The sequence below is a fragment of the Octopus bimaculoides genome, chromosome 25, assembly GCF_046866305.1.
Source record: "Octopus bimaculoides isolate indiv1 chromosome 25, ASM4686630v1, whole genome shotgun sequence".
In the NCBI taxonomy this organism is placed as follows: Eukaryota; Metazoa; Mollusca; class Cephalopoda; order Octopoda; family Octopodidae; genus Octopus; species Octopus bimaculoides.
The window spans coordinates 22936743-22960442 of NC_142952.1; the positions used below are offsets into that span (position 1 = coordinate 22936743).

The window sequence follows — 23700 nt, forward strand, 5'->3', positions numbered from 1 at the left end:
TGACACACGAAACCTGTGTCCTTTATAACCTTCGAACAGGGGAGGTCAGCAGTTTCCCCTTGCTGGTTTGGCATCTGCAGACTAGTTTCAGGGTGTTGCCCCTTGTCAATGCAGAGCAGCCAAGCCCCAGCCAGGCGGCGCTGCTGACTATCTGTTCGAAGGTTATTTATCTAATTTCAGTGGAATCTATCCACTGGTTTTCAGAAATAGAGTTATTAATATTTCTAAGTCTCTCTAAAGGAGACTACGGCAGCGGTACTGGAAATTAATAGTTATCGCCAAGCCAACATGGCAGTCCCAAAATTAGGACGAAAGCTGCCGTGAATAAGCCATCGCCTTATATATATATATATATATATATATATATATATATATATATATATATATATAAGCATTAGTGTTTGTCTTTGTGTCTGTATTTGTGCCCCACCAGTACTTGACAACTGGTGTTGGTGTGTTTATGACCCTGTAACTCAGTAGTTTGGCAAAAGAGATTCATAGAATAAGTACCAGGCTTCACAAAATATATATATATATATATAAGTACTGGAGTCAATTCATTCAACTAAAAATTCTTCAAGGTCGTGCCCTAACATGGCCACAATCTAATAACTGAAACAAGGAAAAGATAATTGATGAAATAGGCCTTAATGTCTTACTAGTATTAACTGAAAATTAATCTTTTTTCATCTTTTGTTTTTTTTACTTATTGGATTGTAGCTAGTCTGGGGCACCACTTTGAAAGGTTTTTGTTGAAACAATAAACCCCAGTATTTAGTTTTTAAAGCCTACTACTTATGCTATTGTCCTCTTTTGTCAAACTGCTAAGTTACAGGAACATTAACAAACCAATACCAGTTGTCATGTGATGGTGAGGACAAATACACACAAACACACACATACACACACACACACAAACGTACATATATAAAGTGTAAAGGTAACAAAAACAAAACAAAGATGATGTAAAAAAAGAAGCAGTTTGTATTAGTTTACTGCTCAGGAAATGGTGTAAAAAAGGGAGAAATTGTTAACATTTCGAGTATACACTCTTCTTCCAAAAGATAAGATAGACTTATATGTATTTATATAAATATACTAGCAGAGATACCTGGCGTTGCTCCGGATTAAAATGGTATAGTTTGTATATATATATTACAGTTATGTTGAAAGAGGTGATACAGGAAAGGGCAGCATTGATGACAAAACATTTGTAGAGTAAATGATGGTCTAATTTGACTAAGCGACATGTAATACATCCATTTGGAGGATTCCATGCCCTAACTTATCATAGAAAATTGGGAGTTGGCGGAGGGTATGTAATTTTTTAACCCACCAAAAAGCTGTCAGTGGATATACTCACCTTTGAGGCAGTCAGTGCTGTGTCTAACATGACCCATCGTATGGTTGACAGTCAAATGAATGGAGATGTACTGGAGATATTGTATGTAAATGGGTAAACTATTGTCTGGAGTTGCTTTACCTGATTCACACAATGGTGATAATACTATCTAATGAAATAATATCTACATGACCTGTATAACATGCCATATTGTTAATCATTAGACTACTCCCTACTGCTGGCTTTCATTAATATTCCATCTGACTCCATATTAAGTGTAGTTTATTATATAGCACCCATCCTCCTTTAAACTCTTTAATGATAAGTGGTACTCTACTGTTACTAACACTACAATTCCATGATCTTATTATTCAATTGCCTTCGTACCCTCCTCCAACTTTCAACCAATATCCACAGAATACCCCTAAATTCTGTGTTTCTCTGCCCCACACCTTTAGCTAGTGAATCCTAAAACCAACCCTATGCCTAATTGTTTTGTATGCTCTTATTTTTCTTTGCACTTACTTTTGCTTTATTTATTCTTTCTTTCTTTATCCTTAATTTGTATTAGGACCTCTCCTTGCTTCCCACTGCTCTAAGCCTACTATAATAAAATATCACCTACACCCAGCACTGGCCTACCTAAGAATCAGTCTAGCAGAATTCTATCTCACCTGGATCGCCCACCTTGGATATCATATTACACACTTTCAAAAACTATATTCTTAACTTCAATGATCAACTTTGTTAGTCATTCTCCCATTTCATAGTTGGCATCGACAGACTCCAGCTACATCTCTGCTGTATTCTTGGGATATTCTTCTGTTTGTAAAATTATGTTTCATCTGATGGCTACGGTTTTTTGTAATGGAGTAATGTTCTCATTCTTCTATGAAAAAGTTACGTAAGAAACAGCTGTAATGAGCCGACAATTATCCATCGTATGTTATTATTCATTTGATTATAATACACCAAGGGGATTTATGACTTGTCGGACACCTAGAGTATACCAACAACATACTATTCAAAGTAATGAATGATTTGGACCAGCCCCTAAGCACTAAATACTCATAGGGTTGGTTTTCTCTTTGTACACAACTGGAATATCCTATTTGATACTTACCAACCATAGGCCGGAACCACAGAGATTATCCAACCCTATCTAGTGCATATCTTTTCAAGTTCCTGATTCTATCTGAATCCTTATTTTAGTATGTGTATATATACATGTGTGTGTGTACACATATATATGTATGTATGTATATATACACACACACGCAAAAGCTGTTTTCATCAACTGACTGCATCTGAAAAATGTGGTGCTGTAATTGCTTATCAAATGTGACTAGAAGTGGTTTCTCCTTAACCAGTTGAATCTAGATTAAAATGGAAAATGAGAAAGCAAAACATTTGGCATCATTCAAAAGCCATTTAATTCACATAGAGAATATAAACAGTGTAGAATACTTATGATAAAAAGATAAAGTCTCTTCTATGCACTACATAGAAAATATAATAATCTCTATGTAAATTAAGTGTTTTTTGAATGATGCCAAATATTTTGCTTTTTCATTTTATATTTTTATCTATCTATCTATCTATCTATCTATCTATCTATATATCATCATCATCGTTTAACGTCCGCTTTCCATGCTAGCATGGGTTGGACGATTTGACTGAGGACTGGTGAAACCGGATGGCAACACCAGGCTCCAGTCTGATTTGGCAGAGTTTCTACAGCTGGATGCCCTTCCTAACGCCAACCACTCAGAGAGTGTAGTGGGTGCTTTTACGTGTCACCCGCACGAAAACGGCCACGCTCGAAATGGTGTCTTTTATGTGCCACCCGCACAAGCCAGTCCAGGGGCACTGGCAACGATCTCGCTCGAAAATCCTACAGGAGCCAGTCAGGCGGTACTGGCAACGGCCACGCTCAAAATGGTGCATCTCATGTGCCACCCGCACAAGAACCAGTCCAGGGGCACTGGCAACGATCTTACTTGGCTTGCCGGGTCTTCTCACGCACAGCCCATTTCCAAAGGTCTCGGTCCGTAGTCATCGCCTCGGTGAGGCCCAATGTACGAAGGTCTTGCCTCACCACCTCAGCCCAGGTCTTCCTGGGCCTACCTCTTCCACGGGTTCCCTCAACTGTTAGGGTGTGGCACTTTTTCACGCAGCTATCCTCCTCCATTCTCACCACATGTCCATACCAGCGCAATCGTCTCTCTTGCACGCCACAACTGATGCTTCTAATGTTCAGCTTTTCTCTCAAGATACTTACACTCTGACGGGTATTCACATTGACATTACACATCCAACGGAGCATACTGGCTTCATTCCTTGCGAGCTTACGTATGTCCTCAGCAGTTACAGCCCATGTTTCACTGCCATGTAGCATGGTTGTTCGTACGCATGCGTCATACAGTCTGCCTTTTACTCTGAGTGAGAGTCCCTTTGTCGCCAGCAGGGGTAAGAGCTCTCTAAACTTTGCCCAGGCTATTCTTATTCTAGCAGCTACACTTTCAGCGCACCCACCCCCACTACTAACTTGGTCGCCCAGATAGCGGAAGCTATCGACTACCTCTAGTTTTTCACCCTGGAATGAGATAGAAGTTGTTTCCTGTTTGTTTGCAGTCTTTATTGCACCTGAACATCTGCCACAAACAAAAACTAACTTGCTAGTTAACCTGCCTTTGATGTTGCTGCACCTCTTATGTGTCCATAGCTTGCACCAGGTACATCTTATAGAGTTACTACCTACTCCTTTTCTACATACTGAGCAGGGCCATCTACCTGAAGGGGTTTGTGTTTTATCTACCTTCCTACTTATTAGGATTTTGGTTTTAGCTAGGTTGACTCTAAGGCCCTTCAGTTCTAGACCTTGCTTCCACACCTGAAACTTCTCCTCTAGTTCTGATAGTGACTCCGCAATTAGGGCAAGGTCATCAGCATAGAGGAGCTCCCAGGGGCAACCTGTCTTGAACTCCTCTGTGATTGCCTGGAGGACTATGGTAAATAATAGGGGGCTGAGGACGGAACCTTGGTGGACCCCTATATATATATATATATATATATATATATATATATATATATATGTATATATATATATATATATATACACACACACACACACACACACACACACACACACACACACACACACACACACACACATATATATATCTGTAAAAATATGTGACACTTATTCGGTAGCCATGATAAAACTCTGAGTTTCGGATACTGGGTTGGCCAGATAACTGAAGAAATGGCCGGATAACTGAAGAGATGTTGGCGTAGGTTCCCACCCTGGCATCCGAAACTCAGAGTTGAGTTTTATCATGGCTACCGAATAAGTGTCACATATTTTTACAGATAAATTCCTCTATTTACATAATATCGAGGTCTCTTTCTTTCTTTTGTTGTCCTTCCTATCAATATATATATATATATATATATATATATATATATATATCATCATCATCATCATCATCATCATTTAACATCCTTTATTTGCATACTGGCATGTGTTGGATGGTTTGACAAGAGTAGACAAACCAGTGGGCTTCACCAGTTTCCATATCTCCTTTGGTATGGTTTTTACATCTGAAATGCCCTTCCTAATGCCAGCCACTTAACAGGGTGTACTGGGTGCTTTTTACATAGCATATGTGTGTGTGTGTGTGTGTGTGTGTGTGTGTGTGTGTGTATACATACATATATAATCCTAAGGTCCACTTTTCCATGCTTTCATGGGTCCAATGAAATTTATGCAGTCAGATTTTAGTACATTAAAGCTTATGAGAGACCTAACTTCACATATGAGATCCAGGATGATTTTTTTAAAGCGATTTTTTAAAAACCAATATATGTCTTATATGCCATCAAATATAGTATATATCATTATCATCATCATCAGTTAGCAGAGCATCAGTATGTGTATGCATGTGTGTGTGTGTATATATATGTGTATATATATAGGCGCAAGAGTGGCTGTGTGGTAAGTAGCTTGCTTACCAACCACATGGTTCTGGGTTCAGTCCCACTGCATGGCATCTTGGGCAAGTGTCTTCTACTATAGCCTCCGGCCAACCAAAGCCTTGTGAATGGATTTGGTAGACGGAAACTGAAAGAAGCCCATCATATATATGTATATATGTGTGTGTGTGTGCCTGTGTTTGTCCCCCTAGCATTGCTTGACAACCGATGCTGGTGTGTTTATGTCCCCGTCACTTAGCGATTTGGCAAAAGAGACCGATAGAATAAGTACTAGGCTTACAAAAGAATAAGTCCCGGGGTCGATTTGCTCGACTAAAGGCAGTGCTCCAGCATGGCTGCAGTCAAATGATTGAAACAAGTAAAAAGTAAAAGAGTAAAAGAGTATATATATATTGCTCCATGAAAATAAGATCAACAAAAAAAGTACTCCATCTGGTGAGAGATAAATATTGTTTAAAGAACAATGAGCTCCTAATAGTTTGTTTTGATGAAAATGACTCAGCATTTTATAACACATCTAATGCCTTCATGCAATCTTCAGGCTTACCCCCTCCCCCGAAATTGTTAGCCTTGTACCAAAATTTGAAACCATTATTACCTTACTTGGAAATAGGTGAGGGTTGACAGTAGGAAGGGTTCTTGGGCATTAAAAACCTTCCCCAATGAATTACATCTGACCCTTGCAAATATGGAAAATGGACATGATGATAGTGTATGTAAACACAAACAGTAGCTCTCCCCCCCCCCACTGGTAACACCCACAACCCCAACATTAACAAACTAGTTGACTATTCCACCTTTTGTTGTCCTCAATTTCTATGCATTTTTGTATCTAGCAATCCATCTCCAGCGGGGTTGCATTTAACTTTAGGTTATTCTTAAGAATCCTTTCATCTATATGATAAAAAAAAAAGGGTGGAGCTGGGTTTTATTCTTTTTAGTTCAGAATTTGCATGGTGTGTGTTTCAGTGTTGCTTTTGTTTGGGTACAAATTGGCTTCTTGCATCTTGTTTAGTTTATCATAAAAGCTTGTAATGTATCTATCAGAGGGGTGCTGTTGTTGTTTTTATTATTTTTATGTGTAAATGTGTGTGTACATACATACATTTTTATACATATATGCATCTGTGTGTGTGTGTGTGTGTGTGTGTATATATATATATACATATATATATATATGCATATACATGTGTGTGTGTGTATATATATATATATATATATATATATATATAAATATTTCAAGGTTTTTAACTTTTAAATTTGTATATTTAAAAGAGACAGAAACTTCAAACTCGATATATCCAAGATCGATTTATTCACCACTCTATGTACATATATATATATATATATTAGATTGGAGCCTGGTGTTGCCATCCGGTTTCACCAGTCCTCAGTCAATTCGTCCAACCCATGCCAGCATGGAAAGCGGACGTTAAACGATGATGATGTTGATGATGATATATATATGTAAATATACATATATATATATATATATATATATATATATATATGTGTGTGTATATATATATATATATATATATATATATATATACACACATATATATGCACACACACACACACATATACAACTAACAACTGTTTCTAACTCCCACTGAATTTTTGAAAGTTAAACTATTTTCTCGAAGTAGAGAGGAAGAGAAAATGTGTCAAATTGTTGGACTTTGCCCTGTACTGTAATGTAAGCCCCTGCAACAAATCTAATATAAAATTGATGTATAAACTTCTGCAATCTAAACCATTGAAGAAGCAAAATTGCCTATTGGACTGCTAGCTCATTGGTCTATTTAGTGATGTAGGGAAACGAAGAGCTTTTGGTAAAGCAGCAAGCTGGCAGAATTGTTAGCATGGCAGCATTTTGTCTGTCTTTATATTCTGAGTTCAAATACCACTGAGGTTGATTTTGCCTTTCATCCTTTTGGGGCTGATAAAATAAGTACTAGAGATGAACAGTGGAGATGATGTAATCAACACCCCCACCTCTCTGAAATTGCTGGCCTTGTGCCAAAATTTGAACCCATCATTTCCTTTTGTTAAGGCTGTGAGGTGGCAGTGTCGTTAGCATTCCAGGCAAAATGCCCGGCAGCAATATATTTAAGTCTGGTACATATTTATAAGTCCCTTCTGCTGAACTGCACAGTTATGGGGATGTAAACAAACCAGCACCAGTTGTCACTTGGTGTGAGAACAAATACAAACACACACATCCACACACATGCATGTGCATGCATCCTCCACCATCACACATATATATCTGAGTTTCCATCTCCCAGATTCACTCACAAGGCAATGGTTGGCATTAGTGGAAGACATTTGCCCAAGGTGTCGCACAGTAGGACTGAACCCAAACCATGTGGTTGCAAAACCAGCTTCTTAACTACACAGCTATGCTTGCATGTTTATTAAAGATGATTTCTTTTACTTTTATCTTTTACTTGTTTCATTCATTTGACTGGCCATGTTGGGGCACCGCCTTGAAGTATTTTTAGTCGAATGAATCAACCCCAGTAGATTTTTTTTTCAAGCCTGGTACTTATTCTATCAGTATCCTATATTGAACTGCTAAGTTATGGAGACATAAACACACCAACATCGGTTGTCATGTGGCTGGAGACACACACACACACACACACACGCACGCACACACACACACACACACACACACAAACATATACATATATACATATACATATATACGACGGTCTTCTTTCAGTTTCTGTCTACCAAATTAACTCACAAGGTCTGGTGGCCCAAGGCTATAGTTGAAGACACTTGCCCAAAGTGCCACACAGTGTGACTGAACCCAAAACCATATGGTTGGGAAAGAAACTTCTTACAGCACAGCTATGCTCGGATATTCTGTATATTATATTTATTCATTGTAGACAGAGGTATGTATACCTGCGTGGTTAAGAAGTTCACATCATAATCAGGAAGTCATGGATTCTTTCCTACTGCATGGCATCATCATAATCATCATCATCATCATCATTTAACATCCATTGGCCATGCTGGACAGTGTGACCAGAGCTGGCAAGCCAGTGGGCTGCACCATACTCCAGTCTGATTTGGCATGACCTCTATGGCTGGATGCCCTTCCTAATGCCACCCACTTTACAGAGTGTACTGGGTGCTTTTATGTGGCACTGAATAGGCACTTTTATACGGCACTACATGGACACTTTCACAGTGTGCCACACAGGCACTTTTATGAGGAACCAATATGGGTGCTTTACACATCCAGTAGGATTGGTCTTAACACTTCTGCTGCAGGATACAGGTCTTCTTGAGTACAGCCAGATACCAGGTACCTGAAAGGTATGACTTCCTGAGGTTGTTCTTGGGCAAATATCTTTGCCATAGTCTCAGGTTGATCCAAGAACTAAGTGAAATTGGAGAGACACAGAAACTTATGTGGAAGTCTTGTGGATGGATATTTACCCATAATTCAAAGCCTTGTTACATATTGTATCATGTTTTGCTGAATCATTTGAAATCATTAGAATTTATGTTATAGAGATATGAGTCTGTTATTAAATTCTCAGCCTCCTGGATTAATTGAGTTTTTTGTTAGATTGATTGAACGACTGAATGTTTATTTTTGAAACCAACAGAAGTTCCACTATTTATTTGTAACCCAGGTGTGGGCATGGCAGTATGGTTAAGAAGTTTGCTTCCCAACCATGAGGTTTCAAGTTCAATCCCACTGCGTCACCTCGAGCAAGTGTTCTCTAGTATAGACCTGGGCTGCCCAAAGCCTTTATGAGTGGGTTTGGTTAATGGAAACTAAAAGAACCCTCTCACATATACATGTGTGTGTGTGTGTGTGCACCCTTGTCTTCACATCACATGATGGTTGTAAATAAGTATCAATTTCATACAAGCAATTTGTCCAACTCTTACGTTCCGAGTTCAAATTCCACCAAAGTTGATTTTGCCTTTTATCCTTTTGGGGCTACACTTTTACACTCTTACTTGTTTCAGTCATTTGACTGTGGCCATGCTGGAGCACCACCTTTAGTCGAGCAAATCGACCCCAGGACTTATTCTTTGTAAGCCTAGTACTTATTCTATCGGTCTCTTTTGCCAAACCACTAAGATATGGAGACATAAACACACCAGCGTCAGTTGTCAAGTGATGTTGGGAAGACAAACACAGACACACAAACATATACACACACACATACATATATCTATATGTACATATATACGACGGGCTTCTTTCAGTTTCCATCTACCAAATCCACTGACAAGGCTTTGGTCGGCCTGAGGCTATAGTAGAAGACACTTGCCCAAGGTGTCACGCAGTGGGACTGAACCTGGAACCATGTGATTCGTAAGCAAGCTACTTACCACACAGCCACTCCTATGGTTGTTAAAATAAGAACCAGTTGAACATTGGGGTCGATGTAATTGATTTTCCCCCTCCCCGAAATTGCTGGCCTTGTGCCAAAATTTGAAACCACTATCATACAAGCAATGTTGATCATTTCCAGTCTCATGGGGTAACATGTCTGGCCATGGGATAATATAACCATGCCTGGAAATAGGTAAGGGTTGACAACAGGATGGGTATCCAACCATTGAGAATCTGCTTAAAAAAAATTCCATCTAACCCATGCAAGCTTGAAAAAGTGTACATTAAGTGATGATGATAATGAATTCACACAGTATTGGTTATCTAATTATTGGTTTAAAATTTTGGCACATGACTAGAAAGTTCGGAGGAGGGTCTATGTTGGTTAAATCGACCCCAGTGCTCAACTGGTACTTATCTTATCAACCCTGAAAGGATGAAAGGCAAAGTCAACCTCGGCAGAATTCAAACTCAGAATGTAAAGATGGATGAAACGCTGCTAAGCGTTTTGCCCAGCATACTAATGATCCTACTAGCTTGCGACCTTCTTGATCATTTAATTGTTAACGTTGGGCTCTTAACCATTATATGAACAAGTTGTACCACTCACACTCTTGTTTATGTTTTTATAAGTAGCTTTTAAAATTCTTAAAGAGAGATGGTTGGAGGGTAGGAGTAAGTGATCCCTGATGAGCCTTAAAAAAGAGGAAACTAATAAGTTTGATCATTTTACCAAGCTACTCAAAATCTTCTAGTTTATCTACAAGGTTTTAATTTTATAGCATGACTTAATATGTGATTATATGATGTATAGATGCAATATCATGTGTGTGTGTGTGATTTTCCTTTGGGATTTATTTAATTCTTTTGTTTTGCAGAATTCAAGTGGTCACAAGCAAAGTGGCACAGCTCGTTTAAGGCAAGACATCTCTTGGGGTTTGAGAATGTGTGTGTGTTTGGGTGTATGTGTGTGGACAGGTGCGTGTGTGTGCACATGTGTGTCTGCGTATGCACTTGTGTGTGTGTATAAGGAGTGATGGTAGCAGTAGTGGCAGCAATGGTTAACTCTTTTGGTACCAACCCTCCAGAGACCTCCCACTTGTTCTATGATATAAACTTTTGTTTTTTTTAAAGTGATCTAAATTAAAACTTTCCATCAAAATTGCTCGTTAATTTATGCTCTGAATAGCAACAGAGTTTTTCTAATGGACTGATTTCCTAATGACAAAATTATTTTTCTAAGTTGTTCATTATTTTTAAAATGAACTAAAACAAAAGCACTGTGTTTTGAACAGAAATATGGTACTGCTTTGGTTTGCCTGTCTTTGACTCTGCAGAACATCCAGGAGCTGGCAACTATTGGGAGATGGTTGTAGCAACACTTGACTGGCATACATTTTTGCAGTCAAGTCCAAGAATTGAACCTACAATCTTATGATCATGAGCCTGAACTGCAAGCCACCAGGCAAAATACAATACATGTGTGTGGGTGTGATATTTATAGTGAAGGCACATGGCTTAGTGGTTAGGGTATTCAGCTGATGATCATAATGTTGTGAGTTTGATTCTCAGAAACGTGTTATGTCCTTCAGCAAGACACTTTATTTCACATTGCTCCAGCCCACTCAACTGGCCAAAATGAGTTGTACCTGTAGTTCAAACGACCAGCCTTGTCACATTTTGTGTCATATTGAATCTACCTGAGAACTACATTAAGGGTACACGTGTTTGTGGAGTACTCGGCCATTTGCACATTAATTTCATGAGTAGACTGTTCCATTGATCGGATCAACTGGAACCGTCATCATCATAACAGATGCAGTATTAGTTATTTATCAGTGTGTAAAGCAATGCATGTATATATGTGTGTGTGTGGGTGTATACTATTTCTATTTAATCTTATTTTAATGTGTATATAAAGAAGAATAACAGTGATGTTCATGCTGATGGTAGCAGCAGTAATAACGATGGTGGTTACTATTATAGCTGTGGAGGTAGTAGTATTGATGGTGGTAGTGATACTGGTTGCAGTAGTAGAAGAATTACCAGAATATAAAACTTAAGTTCAGATGCCCTCTATTCAAAAACCCCAAAACAAGACATTAATTGTAAGTGCCCATCCCCTGCCCTCATACACACCCTCCTATCTTGTTTCCAATTTACAAACATAAAATTAATTACATGATACATAATATCGTTACTACAAATCGTTTGTTTTTAAAGAAAATTAAACTATTATGCAACAACCTTTTCATTTTTTTTATATATATATTTGTGTGTGTGTGTGTAAATATATATATATATATATATATATATATATATATTTATCTCTTTCTTTATATATTCCTCATGGAATAAATATATACTCTAAACAGCAAACCATGTGTGCAATGAAAGTTATACGTGTGTTTGTATCTTTGTTTACACACACACACACTTTGCATATATGTTTCTATCTGTATATATATACATATATGTATTTATATGTATATATGTTTGCAAGCATTTGTGTGTGTGTGTGTATTTCTTTTATCTTTTACTTGTTTCAATCATTTGACTGCAGCCATGCTGGAACACCACCTTGAAGGATTTTAGCTTCTTTCAGTTTCTGTCCATCATATCCATTCATAAGGCCTTGGTTGGCCCAAGGCTATAGTAGAAGTCACTTGCCCAAGGTGTCATGCAGTGGGATTGAACCAAAAACCATGTGGTTGGGAAGCAAGCTTCTTACCACATAGCCATGCCTGCACCTTCTAAATAATTGTAAATGTATATAATATACATATGCCCATATATACATATATATGTGCACACAAATTTATCATAGTGATGATGATAATTAGATCTGTTATTGTTTTTTTTTATACTTGCATGGTTTGGATAAGTTTTCTCCAACACAGCATCCTACCACTTGCTATGTTCGTTTGCCTTTTCTCTTGAAGGTTCAGCTTCCTGAGACCCCCCCCCCCCTTCGCCACCTCAGCCTATATCTTCCTGGGTCTTCTTTCACATATTCATACCAACATTACCATTGCTCTTGCTCACTACAATTCATTCCTCTTTTACCTAGTTTCTCTCTCAGCTTGTCTATGCTGTGGTTTCATGCGCAGTAACACTACACATCTAGCAGATCATATCTCATTTCTTTCCAAATTTTGCACACTCTCTGCATTCAGTGGTCACATCTCATTACCACGCAACATTATGGATCATAGACAAGCATTGTACAATTTTCACTTCACTCAGAGAGAATCCCTTTGTTCCCACCAGAAGTAACAATTCACTGGAATTTTTCCGCCCTAATATAATTGTGGCCAATACATTTTTCGGTATACCTTCTCCCACTGCTGATTAGGTCACCTAGGTTAGAGAAGCTAGCAACCACTTTTGTAGGGCCTCCCAAACATTACACAGAGTTTACTTTACTAGTGTTCCAAGGGATCACTACTCCTGTACACATACCACAGGTAGAGTCCCTAATGTCCTGTCAACTGCCAGCAGCCTCTGCATGATAGCTTAAGGCATGCAGTGTCTGCTAATATACAGACATGCGCTGAGGTTGTGCCACCTGCCATGATTCCTATGGATGTGTATGAATACTGTTTGTGCAACATGTCTTTCCACAGCTCATCACCTTGATGGAGCTGCAGTTTTGAGTGAAGGAAAAACCAAGACTAAGTGCCTAGTATCCAGAATGTTGTCAGGTATGTGCCACCCTCTACCAGATGAGCAATGGGATCAGTGGACATTTCACTTTAGCAATCTATAAAGGATTAGTGGAGGGGAAGTGTGACAACATTCTCAAGAAGACTCTGGACATAAAAAAAAAATGAAGTGGCTAATCTGTTCCAGTGGACTTTCTGGTCAGGACTACCATGGATAATTTCCAGAAGTCCTTGGCCTGGCAGTGCTACAGAGGGGTGCTACTGGTTTGAGATAGACTCTAAAGGCATGAATGTGCTGTTAGATGGGCTTATTCAAGATGCATGCAAAGTGATGATACCATTCTGCATGCAGTCATTCAGTATCTGGGAATTTTCTAATTTGTGGAGTAGGTCAAATAGCTGCTGTTGCATGTGGGATGGATCTGTCTATCAGCCAAGTCCATAGTGATGATTGTCCTGCCCGCATCATTTAATTGGGCAGGTAAGACAGTTTTCCTTTGGCTGGTGACTTTGGCAAAAGTGGTTGTCTGGTGGATAAGGTTGAAAGGTTCAAGAACTCAGACATTCCTCTTTGATAGAATCCTCATTGACTTTTCCAAGTTACACTTGAAACAGAAAGTGAGAATGGAGAGGGAGAGGCTGACCTCGAGTGAATTTATTGAAAGGCAGGTGAAGTGGCTGAAATGGCACGAATGGATAGCACTGCTCTGAGTTGGAGAACAGGAATTGCAGAGGGCACTTGTCCCTAGAGTTCAGGGAGATCTTGGATGGTAGGGTTCCTCAATTGACCCAAGAGGTTCTCCTGTATCAGGAGGCTCACATCACTATCACCTTTTCCTGTTTTTTGCTCATGTATATTTCTTTTCTTTTATTTATACAGTATACTGTGTATATGAAAGTATATACAGTATACAGTATGCTTTGTATATATATATATATATATATATATATATATAATTATTCCATTCTATGTATATCCCTACACTATATGTCTGTCTTTGTATTGTCCTCCCTCATCCATTACCCTGATGGCAAGTAAAAATGTTTTGGTTTTGCTTTAATTTATTCGAGTTGCACCCAAGTCTCAACCAGAGACATCAATAGACAAGGTTTTGCTTCTGAAAATGATAAGAGGTGAGGTGCCATGATGCAATTGAAAACATTGATAACTGTGGAACAACAGAAAAAAGAATCAGTAAGGTTGCATTTATGTGGAGAGGGATTTCGTCTACATCATTGTTTGCTCCTCTTGATATCATTTCAAGTGCCTCAGTAATAATAGGTAATGTTGTTGTTTTGAGATGCCACTTTTTCCCTATTTCAGTCTCCAGATCCTAATATTATCTCAGTTTTTCAAACATTTTCAGAGATACATTCTGTTGGCTGGGGCTGCACCATTAATCAGAAGACAAGTCTTTTCAATATAATTTTCCACAATGAGATCTGGTCAGTTTGCCTGTATTTCCTGATCAGTCTGAACACTGAAATTCCAAAAGATGTTAACCTTGGCATTCTGGGCAAATTGTGGTGGCTTTTATTCCCACCAATTGTTTCAGTGAGGCGGGTTGTAGGTACAGCATGTTGACCAGTGTATGTACTGAGCTAGCCTGCCATGTCTTTGCAAGCATTCTGTTGGTGCTAGCCTGTTGCATCCAGAGATTATGTGGTTGATTGTCTCTGGATGCTTTCCACATATGCGGCATGATGAGCTGCTTTCATATTTCAGGACATTACTCTGGTAATTCCTAGTTGAAAGCAACTGGTCTTGATCAGAAATGATATACCCTTCAGTTTCTGGTTTGAGACCAGAGCATGACAGCCACTGGTGAGTTAGGACTTGATATACATAAAGGTCCTTGATTCTAGTCAGGTATTTGCCATGCAGTGACCTTTTCTCCTGGTTTTTCTTAATACATTGGAGGCTGGTTTGTTTGGAGATACTGGTTCATCTTGTTGCATTTCTTGGAGGTATACTTTTGGTATCTTCATGTTTCAGAACCAGCTTTAACATCCAGTTGTTTATTTGTTGCAGATAGCTAGAAAGTCCCATGGTTGCAATTTTCAATGAAAGTTTGGCTTGTATTGACCCCAACTGCTTTCTTTCCTCAGGACATGTATTCGGTCTGAGTCTGCTTTTCAGCGATACTTATGCTGCATTATCATCAGCTTTTGTATTTTGGCATCAACTTTGCTGATCTCAGAGAGAGACCAGTTTATAATATTGAAGTCTTACGTGATTACAGGCATGGCCAATGTGCTTATGGCCTCAATTTTTTTTTTTTTTTTTTGTGGCATTCAGCTTGGTTTTCAGAATTGCTCTTACTCTTTGGTAGTATTCCTTCCGTACCTTTTCTCATTAACGAACATTTAATCCCATCTCCTTCACAAACTCTTAGATACTTTTAACCAAAAAAAATGAGCTGATCATTTGTATGAGTGTGTGTGTGTATCTGTTACCTTTCACTTTGGTGTCTCTGTGGTCATCTGTTCAATCAGAGTTGATCTAGGGCAGTGGAGCTCAAGCAGGGTTCATATGACCCCTGGGTGGGGGTGGGGTGGAACCATATAAGATTTTTGGGGTTTGTGAAAACAAAACAGTAAATTGGGGATTTACTAGGATTCAATTGAAATCATTACGAGCTGCAAAGATGGTGGTGATGGGGGCATCAGGGGGCAATAGTAACAGCAGTAGCAGCCACGTCAGTGGTGGCAGTGATGGCGGTGGTGGTGGTGGTGGTGGTGGCGACGGTGGAATTTCTTGTTAGTAGTCTTGCTAATTTGAGAACACAGATTTCATGGTAAGACAGTTTGACATCTATTTTTAGCATACAAGGAATCCACATAGTGGTCTCTCCTATTGTTTATATTTCATTTCTTTCCTTTTTCTTAAACATAATCTTTTTATTCTTTCTTTTATTTCTTCTTTCATTCTCTCTTTTCTCTTTCATTTTCTTTTCTTCTTTTTTCTCTCTTTTTCATTACTTTTTCTCATTCTCTCTTTCCAGTTTTCTTGTTCTCTATCATTACTTTTCTCTCTCTCTCTCTCTATCTATCTCCTCTCTCTCTCTCTATCTCCTCTCTCTGTCTCTCTCTATCTCCTCTCTCTCCTCTCTCTCTCTCTCTCTCTATCTCCTCTCTCTCTCTATCTCCTCTCTCCCTATCTCCTCTCTCTGTCTCTATCTCTCCTCTCTATCTCCTGTCTCTCTCTCTCTCTCTCTCTATCTCTATCTTCTCTCCTTATCTCTATTTCTCTCTCTTTCTGTCTGTCTGTCTGTCTCTCTCTCTGTATTTCTCTCTTCCCTCTCCCTCTCACCCCTATCTCCTGTCTCTCTCTCTCTCTCTCTCTCTCTCTCTCTCTCTCTCTCTCTCTCTCTCTCTCCCCTCTCTCTTTCCCCTCTCTCTCTTCCCTCTCTCTCTATCACCCCCATCTCTCATCCCCCAATTCAACAGTCAGTGTCGATTTCTGCTGACTTGCCCCAATCTCTGCTCCTCCCTTGCTCATTCCCTTGGGAGGGTTGATCAGAGCAGAGAGATTTACTGGTGGTTTTCATGTTATTTAACCCTAGGTCTGTTTTGATCGAACAGACTCATGATCAAAGACATTCCAATTGTGATCACTCTGCTTTTTCATGAGTCATTGTATACCTTGGACTACATTATCCAATGTGATCTTGTTTTAAAGACTGATAGGCTGTAATTGAAAAGATCTTTGGCTGCTCTTTCAAGCAAACTAGGCTACAACTTAAAGGTTCTCTTGTTGTTATCACTGGTGGTGGCGGTGGTGGTGTTGATGGTGGTGGTGGTGGTGGTGGTGGTGGTGGCGGTGGCGGTGGCGGCAGTGTAGTGATGAAAGATCAGTGCACTGTTTTGGGTTTCTTTTTCCCCTTGCTTGCAATCTTATCCTTCCCCACTCACTACCACATCACCACCACTGTCACTGTCACCCCCACCACCACCACAATCACACCACATCCAACTCAGCACCCCACCACCTTCCCAATTGAGCTCCAAGACATTTTTGCCACCAAAATTAGTGTTGTCTGACAGTATCTTCTTACAAACTGTTCTCTTACTTGACCTAATAACTTTGTGTTCTTCACATGAAGAGAGAGAGAGAGAGAGAGAGAATGAAAGAAAGAGTTGAGGGTTTTTTTTAAGTGCTGGGATTAATACCTCATCTCCCCCAAAATCTTTTATGGGGAGGGCTGGGTTGTGCTTAAGTTAGAATTTCTTTCTTGGGTTGTTTAAAAATAAGTACCAATTAAATGCTGAGATGGTTCTAATGAAACAAATTTTTTTAATCTGGTATTCTCCACCATATTTGTGGCCCCTTAACTAAGCTAGAATTTCTTTCTGGGTTGTGAAAATAAGTATGAATCAAGCACTGCAGTTGATCTGTTCAACAATGAAACTGATACACTGCAACCATACTTGAGGCCCCATGTCTAAATTACAGTTTCTTCCTGGTACTTTGTAAGTACCAGTTAAGTACTAGAGAAGATCTGTTGGACTTCATGTTCATTCTAGAAATGGTTCCAAAGTTGACCAAGTAAGTACCAGTCATGTACTGAGGTGGATCTAATTCGCTATGTCTTGTTGCCTAATTTGCAGCTTTGTGCCAAAATTGGATTTTCTTTTTGATCCTTGTTCTGAGAACTGAAGGAGCCCCCTAGATTTTATTCTACTTTTATATTTATTTGTTTGTTAATGTTGTTATTTTGTTATTGTTATGATTTCACTCCTGTTTCAGAAAATGTATTTGGTTTTACTCCAAAAATATTATGTTTCATTGTGTGTGTGCGTGTGCGTGTGCGTGCGTGTGTGTGTGTGTGTGTGTGTGTGTGTGTGTGTGTGTGTGTGTGTGTGTGTGAAGAGAACTGTGGTATTAAGATCAAACTACATCTATATTTCCTCCCCACCACACACACCTTTTCCAGGATTCTTGTAGAATGGGGTCACATCTACCCCATATTAATAATTAGTTCAAGATATAATTAATTAAAACCCCTGGAAGCAGAATCCCCAGTATGCTCAATATGATTGCAGTCCAAAGACTTATGGCTGTGTGATGAAGAATTTCAAAACCACATGGTTTCAGATTCAGTCCCTTTAATGTGGCACCTTTGGCATGTGGCTTCTATTAAAGTCCCAGGCTGACAAAAGTGTTGTGAGTAAATTTTGTAGATTGAAACTGAAAGAAGACAGACAGCCGACAACTGATGAAGTGTGTTAACGTGTCCTGTTTCCCATTTTTTCTTATTGTTTATGTATTTCACTTGTTTTTCCCTTGTTCGTTTACGTATTTCATATTATTTGCACCATTGGTGACATCCTGTACCCATATATGCATGTGTATATATATATATTATATATTATATATATATATATATATATATATATATATATAAGGCATCCAGCTGTAGAAACTCTGCCAAATCAGATTGGAGCCTGGTGTAGCCACCTGGTTCACCAATCCTAACCCTAACCCATGCTAGCATGGAAAGCAGATGTTAAACAACGATGATGATGAATTTATTTTTTAATTGAACGTGACGCTTCCATTTCCAGGTATATATATATTTATATATATACAACTTTACATAGACCTACACATGTTTCAATTGCTCCGATTAGTAACCATTGTAATTGCAACCCTTCTATAATACTGGTGCAGTTTCTTCAGGGTCTTTACTTAATATCCATCAATTTAACTGTTTAAAGTTTTTCATTTATCTACTCTGCATTGTATGAGTTGTTTGTTAAGTTAGACACAAACAATCTCCATTTCAATTTTGGATAATCACTTATAGTCCATTATCTCAAAACATTCTGCTGTTTAGATGTTTATTATTCATTTATACTGGACAAATGTAAATTTTCTCATGTGCAAGCATCTCAAAGCTTGTTCCTATCTAGAATTTATTACATTTCCCTCAGATATAAAAATCTGGTAAAATTCACCTAAGCATAAGTCACATCTTTTAGTTCCAGGTCTGTATGGTTTTGTAGTACAAATTAATTCCCAATTGATAGTATAGTCTTTGTTTCTGTCTTTAATAGACCAGATTAATTTACTAAGATTTGTTCGGAATCTTTTACTTTTATATCTAAATGAACTCAAATGATTTGCCAGTCTCCTCTTGAAAATTAATGATGTTGCATTGATGTAAAAGTATTCCTTACCCTCAGATGCAACTTTACATCTATGTATTACATTGTTAATCTTACATTTATTTTTCACATTACAGAATTCTTGTTTAAAACAACTGCAAAGATAATTTTTTGCATTTCTCTCAGATTTAGTTTTAATTTGATCATTCATGGTGAAATCAAATTCATTTCCACCTAGGCCTTTATTATTATTTACTCTTTTTGATAACATTATCTTTTTCTATTTCGAGCTGAATTTTTATTCAGTTCAACATTATTAACTATAGGGGTTTGTACAAAATAATGGAAGCAATTTAAAATTTCAAACAAATTAATTTTAATATGGAGTAGGACCAGCTTTGGCAGTAATTACAGCTTGAATTCTACGTATTGTATGAGGTATGGACTCGTACAAAGTTTGAATTGTTTCCAAAGGACTTTTTGTCCATTCTTCAGCTGAAACAGTTTCCAGTTCTTGTAGTGATGATGGTAGAGGTTATCGACTCCTTACTTGTTTTTCTAAAATGCACCAATGAGTGTTCAATAATATTGAGACCTGGGGACTGTGGTGGCCAGATAAGATGTTCAACGTCACTAGAATGTTCCTCGTGCCATTCAGTAACAACTTTAGCTGTGTGAATTGGTGCATTGCCATCCTGAAAGATTCCGTTTCTCTCCGGAAACAGTTTCGCAACAATAGGATGAATTTGATCAGATAAAATACTTAAATAGTCTTGACTATTAATTCTGCCATGAAGGGAAACCATTGGGCCAGCAGATTTCCAAGATATAGCCCACCAGATCATCACAGATCCTCCTCCATGTTTAACAGATGGAAGAAGGCAGGTTGGGTCAAATGCTTCTTTTGGCTGTCTCCACATGTATACTCAGCCAGTGGTCGGAAATAAGGTAAAGGATAACTCGTCTGAAAAAATAACATTCTTCTACTGCTCTAGGGATCAATTCTGTAGTTTTTTACTCTACTCTAAATGCTTTGCAATGTTTGTTTTTGAAAGTAGTGGTTTTCTGATTGCAGCCCTCCTGTGAAATCTGGCTTTGTCCAGCTCCCGGCAAACAGTCTTTGTGGAAACTGAGTGCTCAAGGTAGTCATTAAGCTCTGCAGTAATTTTGGGAGCTGTACTTCTGTGATCCTTTCTAACAATTCTCGTAAGAGTCCGACGGTCCCTTTCTGAAAGTTTTAGTTTTCTTCTGGAGTTTTGTTTCAATAGGGAGGTTTTTCCCTCTTTCTCAAAGGCTGTCATTACTTTTGAGACTGTACTTCTTGATACACCAAACATTTCGGCTGTTTTCATTACGCTAGTGCATGCCATCCAAGCACCAACAATTTGACCTCTTTGAAAGTCTAATACATTTGTCATTTTAATGAATTTTGATTACCTTTTTCTTATGATATCTGAAAAGAAACAGCAATTTTAGCAAAACATATTAAGCAACACTAATAATAAATCAAAAAGCATAAAAATAAACAAGCTTTTGACAGTTTTATAGTTATTTCAAAATTATGATGCTATGATATTGGGTGTTTTCATTATTTTGTCCAACCCCTGTATGTTAAATTATGTTGTTTCCTCTTCAGTAACTTTTAAATTCTTAGCGTTCTCCTCTTCTACTTGAGTTTTTTTATTCTGTTTGGCACTATTATGCTTAATATTTACTATCCTACTCTGATTACAACAGCTTTTTTGAAATATCAATATTATTTTTACATTAATATTTTTGCTAAGACAATAAGCCATGCAGATCTTATGTTTATTAAAAATTCTATAATATTTATGATTGATTGGAAAATATTTTTCAATTGCTAAATTGAACAATTTGAAAAAATTATAAACTTGTTTACCAAATGGAGTGATTAACCATAAAGTATTCTTTGAGTTAAGATCATAATCTTGATGTTTATACCTGTTTTTCGAAGGAGTAAATATTCTTAGATTTCAATCCACCTTAAAGTTAGTGTTTATGTTATCTTTTAAATCTTTTAGTTGTTTTTATATTAAAAGAATTTGAGATTTTATTAAAGAATACTACTTCTTCATTTCTATTAGCAGTACGAGAATTTTTAACTTGGTTGTCAACTATCTTATAATTTTTCCTTTTCTTTTAATTATTATAATTGTTCATTGATTTTTTTCTCTGTTAGAATCACCTAAGTTATTCCATAAATCGCCACTGGCTTCAACCACAGCCTCCAGATGATTTTGGAATCTCCTGCAACTCTTCTGAACGGTCTCCTTGTTTAAGTTGGTGAATGCTGCCATAAACCTTGCCTTCAGTTCATCTTTGGTGTTACAAGGAGTCTTGTTGGTCTCTCGCTCAACTGTGCCCCACACATAATTAAGGGGGTTACAGCCTGGGGAGTTAGGTGACCAGACGTTAGGGGTGATGTGGTTGCAGAAATTGTCTGACAGCAATGACTGGGTTCTCCTGCTTGTGTGGCATGGTGCAGAGTCCTGTTGCCAGACATAGGGTCTTCCAGCAGCCACCCTCTTGACCCAGGGCAGCACTACCTCGTCCAGGCACTTGATGTAGGCCTCTGTGTTGTGTCTGGAGCCGAGTGGGCTGATGAATGGAGGCATAACATCGCCATCACTGGTGATCACTGCAAACACCATGATGATTGGAATTTTGATTTTGGCAAAGGGAACAAGTTGAGGACTCAGTATTTTCTTGAGTGGATGGCAAGGCCTGCTTTGCATCATGCCACAAAACCACAATGGCAGGTAAGCTTTCCATTTAGAGGAGTAGCATTTTGCCAGCATGCCTTTATGCTTGCACAAAATTTTCCCGATGTTGGAGTTGACATTACTCAAATTGTTGAACTGAGGAGAAGCAGGACTGGTGCCAGGTCCTGAGTTCTAATGCTTTGTTTTCCTAAGAAGAAAAGGGAATTTTACATCACTTCAGATTGTCTTTTAGTTTGTCTTTGAAGCCCAAGCATGGCCTTCCAACTGATCTTCCTGTTGGGAATTGGCCAAAGAGGAGCTGCTTTGGGATTCAGATATCATTCATATGTGAGAGATGACCTGACCATCTAAGCTGTATTTTGATGAGGATGGCTTCAATACCTGATATATTGCATTTTGTTAGCACCTCACTGTTACGATTATGGTCATCGCATATGAAAAGCATCAAGCTCGTTGATGTGTTTTCAGTACAAGGTCCAAGATTCGGCACCATAGAGCAATGGTGTCAAAATCACTGACCTATACACATTGACTTTCACCTTCAACGATACATTGTGACTGTTCTGAAGCCTATGATAAAGCTTACTGAAAACGAAACTAGCCTTCCCAGTTCTGGACTCAGTTTCTTTATCTATCTTAGCAAGATTGCTATGTATACATTATATACATTGTTTTGTCTTTGGGAGTTTCTCATGCAGTTAGTTACGAAGTTAATAGAAAAAGATAAGTTCATTTTATTCTATAATTGAAATGTCTCCCTTGTGGTGTAAACATGGTTTTATTTACTTATTGTTTATAATAACTGTACAACATATATACATTTGTAAGTGTGTGTATACATTTTGGAAATAGTGTCGAGTCACATGTTGTAAACATTACAAAATGGCAAGCTAACAAATTAACCTCTATGAGTTTGTTTGATCTGATCAAAATAAACTGCTGGGAGATCCTCAAATTACATTCTACCATATTTAAAAAGGCAAAATCACATTAAATATTATAATCTTATATACATCTTTTCTTAATAAAAATAGGTATGGTTGGCCACTCCTGGAATGTTTTTAATCATGTATTTCTTAAACTAGACTTATCTGGACTAAATAATGGCAACTCTACAATAGCAAAAGGGTTTATACATGGCAGTTCATCCAGCTACAAATAACAGCCAAATCTAGGTAAAAATTACTCCTTACTATCTTACAAACATCTGGAAGGGTACATTTTATTGTCCTAGGTGCACTAAACCAGGGTAAAAGTTGGCATCATCATGGCTGAAATATCTTTCATCATCGGTCTGTCTACACCATCAAAGCTGTCCTTGAGCCAAACAACAATAGCATTAATGAAACAAAAAGCTTATCTTGAGGTTTAATTTAATAGTAAACTTGTAAAACATATCATTATTATCATCATTATTGTTTTACTTCCACATTTTACATGCTGACTTGAGCATGATATTCATCAATG

At 38.1% G+C, this 23700-nt stretch overlaps 1 protein-coding gene across 2 annotated transcripts in view; it reads left to right on the forward strand.

Annotated features, from left to right (window-relative positions):
• LOC106872915 (uncharacterized) overlaps positions 1–23700 on the forward strand; it is a 461458-nt gene that overhangs the window by 420255 nt on the left and 17503 nt on the right. The gene's annotated exons all lie outside the window — the stretch shown is intronic.